We start from the raw sequence: 7,722 nt of genomic DNA on the forward strand, positions 1-7,722 counted from the left end.
GTCTAGGCAGTCTGAAAATCCTCTACTTACCTTCCTCACTCCTCCACAGCCTCTGTTATTGCGGCATCGGGCCAATAGCATTGTGTGAAGCCACAGATCTTGAGAGGGGTACAAAAAAAATTCCTAAGAGCATATCAGCCTCTATAATTCTTAAGTGGAAAAAGTTTGGAACAACCAGGATGCTCCCTAGAGCTGGCTGCCCCACTAAACTTCGTAATCAGGGGAGAAGGGACATGGTAAGAGAGGTGATTAAGAACCTGATGGTCACTGTGGCTGAGCTATAGAGATCATGGGAAGATTTATCAAAATCGGTGCAGAGGAAAAGTCAAGCAGTTGCCCGGAGCAACCAATTAGAATTTATCAAGGGTTGTGTAGGCAAATGATTTTACTACACCTTTCATTTGTGTGGTGGTAATGTGTAGTTGTGCCAAATTTATTAAATGGTGGCCCAACCTGAACTAAATTTTTCTGAAGAAACCTGAAAATGGCTATTCACTGATGGTCTCCATCCTTCCTGACAGCTTAAAGGGAATCTGTCATCACGGTCACCCACATTAACCTGTTGGTACAGACAGTTAGTGCGGGTGACACTGATAAAAACCATACTTACCTACTCCTGTATCCCTAAACTATGGTCTTGTTTGTTATCGTCTTTAATCTGGTGGCAGGCTTGGTGCAAGGTAGGAGCGCGCTGACGTCACAGTGCTCCTGCCTTGCACCAAGCCTTCCGCCAGATTAAAGAAAATAACAGACGAATGGGACCATAGATCAGGGGTAGGTAAAGTATCATTATCATCAGTGATGCAAGGTGGATATAGCTATGCTTAGTACAGCTGGTGTAGCAAATAAAATAGCCCCCTCTTGCGCTGTACTCTGACCGGGCCTCGTACACAATTCCAGACTTAACGCAATGTAAGAATATGTCCATACTGGACCATTGCAGCCAGTGATGGGAGTTAGTGCAGGACGCTGCAGACATCTAAAGGTGTGACAGCTGTTTCACCCACGCGTGCGGGCTTCATCAGTCCACGATGGTCTGACAAAGCCTGCATGTGCGGGTGAAACAGCTGTTACACCTTTAGACGTCCACAGCGTCCTGCACTAACTCCCATCACGGGCTGCAACGGTCTTATGTGTTTTTGCACTGCAATAAACAGAAAACCTTCAACAAGATGTGGTGAGTGCATCTTCTCTTTATGGTCATATCATTATCATCAGTGTCACCCATGCTAAAGGTTAAGGCAGGTGACACTGATGACAGTTTCCCTTTAGGATACAGAGCTCTGCTTTAAATTGTGGTGGATTCAGTGTTCTCGGTCACCTTTCACTGTGCTCTTGAGAAGAAAGGCATTACGGGAAAATGATCTGTAGGGAACAGGTAGTCTCAGCTTAGTTTTAGACCTAGTGGCCAGAATGGGAACTGCAAGATTTCAGGATTATTATAAAATATAGATAGCAACATGTAAAGTTATAAACCTCACCAAAAATTCTTTAAAAATATGGTTAATATAAAAATGTGACTTAAACAATAGGTAATTTTCTGATGGCACATTCCCTTTAGAAGAATCTGGAGAGAAGAGTGCAGAAAAAAGGAGGATGTAATTGCCAAAGTTGCTTCAATTATGTTCACATGGCAGAATTTCTGCATGGAATTCCACATGAAAATTCTGCATGAATTCATAGCTAATACACTTCAATGGGATTCCGCTGTCCCATTCACATAGCAGAATTTCTGCTGCAGGAATTTCATTAAAGTTAATGGCCAATTCATTTCTGCGGAATTTACTGCAGAGTTTTCAAGCAGAATTCTGTGCAGAAATAAACATAGCCTAAAGGGCCTGGATACTTATGTAAACACAATACTATAAATTTTCCTTTTTGACCAGAGAAAGATGTACACTTACAACAAAATTGGATAAAACAGAATGATCTTTATTGTCATAAATAGGATATAAGATCACAACAAACATTCACATAAATGGCACCAGCACTCAGTATATACTGAAAAGCCTCTGAACACTGGACCTTAAGGGAAGCGCATCGCCTGCGTATTTGACTCTGCAGATACGTTACTTCCTGTCCCTAAAGTATGCCTCCAGCTGTGCCCGTGTGCCAGCAACAATCCGCTGCTACAAGCCGACACAGAGGGAGCAAGAGTCATGCGGATGCGCAGCTCTCCAGACATTGCGGCTGCTCCCTGAGCCCTTGATCTGGCGTCTTCTTTTCTGGTCTGCCTTCCAGCAGACCAGAAAAGTAGATAAAAATACAATAATACTGATCAGTGCCTATGCATAGCACTGAACAATATTGGCAATCTAATGATTGATATAAATCAATAAAAAGTGTAAAATAAATGTGAATTTTTTATTTTTATTTGAAAAAGCCCCTCCCCCAAAAAAATTTTAATAGATCCTTTTCCCCATTTTACTAAAAAGTGTAAAAAATATTAATAAACATGTTTGTTATTGCCCCATGCGTTAATGTCTGAACTATAAAATATCATGTTAATTGTCCCGTACGGTGAATGGCGTTAAAAGAAATAAAAATCAGAAATTGCTTCTTTTTGGCCACATCACAGAAAAATGAAATAAAAAATGATCAAAAATTCACACATACGCAAAAGTGGTACTGATAAAACTACAGATCACAGCACAAAAAATTAGCCCTCTTACATCCTGGTATATGGAAACATTTGAGAGTTAGGTCAGAATAATTTGATTTAAAACATAAAAATTTTGTTAAAAAGGTAGATTTTTTTTAACCCTTTAACGACCACGGACGTAAATGTACGTCCGGGTTTAGCGGTACTTCGCACACCAGGACGTACATTTACGTCCGGTGTATGACCGCGATCATCGGAGTGGTGCTCACGTCATACACCACAGGTTCCGGCTGCTATCAGCAGCTGGGGACCCGCCGGTAATGGCCGACATCTGCGATCATGTGGATGTCCGCTATTAACCCCTCAGATGCTGTGATCAGTGGCAATGCGCATGTTAAAATAGATGATCGGATCGCCCGCAGCGCTGCCGCGGCCATCCGATCATCTGTAATGGCGCACGAAGGTCCCCTCACCTGCCTCAGTCTGTCTCCCTGCATCTCCTGCTCTGGTCTGAGATCGAGCAGACCAGAGCAGAAGATGACCGATAATACTGATCAGTGCTGTGTCCTATGCAGAGCACTGATCAGTATTAGCAATCAAATTATTGCTATAGATAGTGCCCTATGGGGACATAAAAAGTGTAAAAATAAAAAGTAAAAAAAAGTGGAAAATCCCCTCCTCCCAATAAAAATGAAAATTGTCCGTTATTCCCATTTTACCTCCAAAAAGCATAAAAAAATTTTTTGTAAACATATTTGCTATTGCCGCATGTGTAAATGTCCGAACTATCAAAATATTATGTTAATGATCCTGTACGGTGAACGGCGTAAGCATGAAAAAAAAAATAAGTCCAAAAATGCAGCTTTTTTGTCACATTTTATTCCAAAAAAAATTATATAAACGTTTTATATATTCAAATGCGGTATCCATAAAAAGAACAGATGACGGCACAAAAAAATTAGCACTCATACCGCCCTATATATGAAAAAGGTATAGGTGGTCAAAATAGGGGGATTTTAGATTACTGATTTTGTACAAAATGTTTTAGATTTTTTTTTAAGCGGTACAAAAATATAGAAGTATCTAGCCATGGGTATCATTTTAATCATATTCACCCACAGAATAATGAACACATGTCATTTTTACCGTAAAGTCTACAGTGTGAAAACGATACCCTCCAAAATGTTAACAATATTTTTGGGGGTTTGCTGTACATTTTATGGTAAAATGAGAGGTTTCATTACAAAGTACAATTGGACACGCAAAAAACAAGCCCTTATATGGGTCTGTAGAAGGAAATATAAAAATTATGGATTTTAGAAGGCGAGGAGGAAAAAACGAAAACGCAAAAATAAAATTGGCCTGGTCCTTAAGGTGAAAATGGGCTTGGTCCTTAAGGGGTTAAAGTAGTACAATAATAGTAAAGCATGTACACGTGGGTACCATTTTAATCATACTGGCCCACAGAATAAATAACATGCCATTTTTTACTGTAAAGTGCACTGCGTAAAAACAAAACCCTCCAAAATTTTAAAAATAGCGTTTTTCTTTTCAATTTTCTCACAAAATATCTTTTTTGGTTACACCATATATTTTAAGGTAAAATAAAGTGTCATTACAAAGTACAATTGGTCACACAAAAAAACAAGCCTTCGTATGGGTCTGTGGATGAAAAAATAAAAAGTTATGAATTCGAGAAGGCAAGGAGGAAAAAACAAAAATGCAAAAATTCAACTGGCTTTGTCCTTAAGGCCAAAATGGGGTTTGTCCTTTATGGGGTTAAAGAAGATGACCTGCGCATAGGGGATGAATATCTGATCGTGGGAGGAACGACTGCTGGGACCCCCTGCAATCTCCCATATGGGGCCCCGGCTCTGCTCTGCTAGAGTGAGCTTCGTAGCCAGCATGTCAGCTGGTTGAATTACGCCCCCTCCATTTATCTCTATGGGAGAGGCGGAGACAGCATTCGTGTGTTCGCATCTCTCCTATAGAAATGAATAGAGGGGGGGGCGTTTTTCGACCAGCTGACATGCTGGGTGTGCAACCTCACATACAGGAGCAGAGCCAGGGCCCCGTACGAAGATCGCGGGGGTCCCAGCAGTTGAACCCCCCGCAATTAGACATTTATAAATTTCTTACTGCTGGACATCTTCTTTAAGCGTGTCTCCCTGACTTTAACCAGCCTGCCATCCTGGAATGTGGGTTCCGAGATGTGGACTTTTTGGAGAGGGTTACGGGGGGTATTTATCATTGTTGGAGTAGGTAAACCATTTTTGTACACCTTTTATTTTGTGTGCTGCTAATGTGTAGGTGTGGCAAATTTATTCAGTGGTCACAGAGAATTTGAAACATTTTGTGCAGTTACACATTTCCTGAAATTTCACTTTCATACACTATTTTCTATGGTTTACTTATTGTGCAAAATGTTGTGACTTTTTATCCCACTGCACCAAAAATTTGAGACTTTTCTACACCATAAGGCTAGGATTCCATTTGGTTTTTTGTGCTGCGTTTTTTGGGTAGAAAAAAATGAATGAAAAAACGCCTGAAAACACACCAGTGCAATTTCCTGCGTCTGGCGTTTTTTCATTTGTGTGGAAATTGCACCTTGGCAGTTTTTTTTTTTTTTTTGGTACCCAAAATTTGTTGGGTACCAAACAATTAAAAAAGGATGCAGCAGTGATGGAAATTTTTTTATTAAACAAAATGTATATATTTTATAACAACATTTTTAATATTTTTTAATAAAGTGTGTGTTTAACTTTTTTTCTCTATTTTTTATTTTTTTTTAGGTAGTACTACTACTCCCACACTGTTCCATGATTGGAGTAGTAGTACCTGTACTATAGAGAAATCGCTCCGGGTGTCAGTCCTGACACCCGATGCGATCGTCCATAATATAGCAGAGATGCAGAGCGGCTCTATACAGCGTGCGCATCTCTGCTCTGTATTGATGATGTGAATAGAGCCAGTGATGTGAATAGAACATCACTCATTCATATTCTCCACCCAGGGTGGGGATTGGCTGGATGGTTGCAGCCAATCACAGCTCTCAGCTGGAAATATGAATGAGTGGCCGCAATACAGAGCAGAGATGCGGGCGCTGTATACAGCCGCTCTGCATCTCTGCAATAGACAGGAAGATCACAGCAGATGTCAGTAGGGATACCCGCTGTGATCTGTTCTTACCTGCAAGTACTACTACTCCCAACATGGAGCACACTCTGCTCCATGCTGGAAGCTGTAGTACTTGCATTAATAGACCCATCGCAGCGAGTGTAACTTCTGACACCCGCTGTGATCTGTCTATTAATGCAGGTACTACAGCTCCCAGCATGAAGCAGAGTGTACTCCATGTTGGGAGTAGTAGTACATGCAGTTAAGGAAAGATCACAGCGGATGTCACTACTGACACCTGCTGTGATCCTCCTGTATAATTTATAGATGCGGCGGCCGCTCTTCTATGGTCCCCTGCACGGCCGTATATACACCCATTGCCTATTTCTCACAGAGAGCTGTGATTGGCTGGAACGATTTGACCAATCACAACTCTCTGCGGGAAATATGAATATGTGTATATATACGGCAGTGCAGGGGACCATAGAAGAGCGACTGCATCTATACATTATACAGGAGGATCGCAAAAGCGATCTGTCAATTAGTACAGGTACTACTACACCCATCATGGAACAGTGTGTTCCATGCTGGGAGTAGTAGTACTACCTAAAAAAATTAAGAAAAAAAGTGCACACACACACACACACACACACACACTACATTTTTATTAAAAAGAACTAAAAATTTTGTTATAAAAAAGATGCATTTCGTTAGATACAATTTTTTCCTTCACTACTGTATCTTTTTTATTTTTATTTTTTATGGTACCCTACGAAATGTTATTAAAAAAAGGTATCTCCATCACTTTTTTGGATCGCTAAAGTCCAAAAAAAAAAATGAAAAACACCTTTTGGTGTTTTTTCACTCTTTTTTGGCGTTTTTCAGATTGTTGGTGTTTGCCACTGGCGATTTTGACTAAAAAAATCGCCAGTGGCAAACACCAACAATCTGAAAAACGCCAAAAAAGAGTGAAAAAACGCCAAAAGGATCAAAAAAAAAAAGCCAGCCAAAGTGAAAAACAGCAAGGGGAATAAGAATATTGCTATTTCTCATTGATTTACAGCTAACATCTGGCTGCAGCGTTTTTTGGCCGAAAAAATGGCATGCGGCAGAATTGGCTTTTTCTTGGCGTTTCCCCCCCCCCCCCCCCCAAAAAAAAACAAGTGGAATTCCAGCCTAAGTTGCAGTTGATAAATCCATGACCACTGCAAGACCTTACCATGACACACTACTGTATATTCCAGTTGTTTTCTTGAAAGAGTCTAAATGCAGTGTGGACCTACCCTAACTCCAGTTCTAGCCCCTTACCATTTATAAACCACATAAATGCTACACCAGGGGTCCTTTCATTGAAATTGGCTCTAGACTGAAGAAGTAATGGAGCATCAATTGGTCTCTATTATTACTATAATAAATAATGACAAGGCCCATACATTGTTATTGGCCCAGTCAGCTAAAAAGGAGCTGTGCTGCCTGAGAGAATTATTCAAGATCATGACATTGTCTATGAAGGGCAATGCATTAACAAGCAGATTCCACAGAAAGAATTGACTTGTCAATTCTTTCTGCAGAGTTCGGAATTGGAATTTTCTGCCGTGAAAATCTTGCTGTGTGGGTGGTGCAACAGAATCCGATTGAAGACAGTCGGAGTCTACTGCAACAGACTCATTTTTTCTGGATTCCAATCGGACATTTTGCCGTGTGAATGGAGCCTTAGACTCCAGAAGGCCTGGTCTTTCACCCCATCTATAATACAGGCCCTAAGGTTAGCTTTTCATATATATAGGGCTCCAGAAAGTTAAATAGATTGGAAATCCCAATCCTTCCAGTACTTATCAACTGCTTTATACTACAGAGGAAGTTGAGTTGGTCTTTTCTGTCTGACCACAGTGCTCTCTGCTGACACCTCTGTCCATGTCAGGAACTGTCCAGAGCAGGATATGTTTGCTATGGGGATTTTCTCCTACTCTGGACAGGTGTCAGCAGAGAGCACTGTTGTCAGA

This window comes from Hyla sarda, chromosome 3 (assembly GCF_029499605.1).
Source record: "Hyla sarda isolate aHylSar1 chromosome 3, aHylSar1.hap1, whole genome shotgun sequence".
NCBI lineage: Eukaryota > Metazoa > Chordata > Amphibia > Anura > Hylidae > Hyla > Hyla sarda.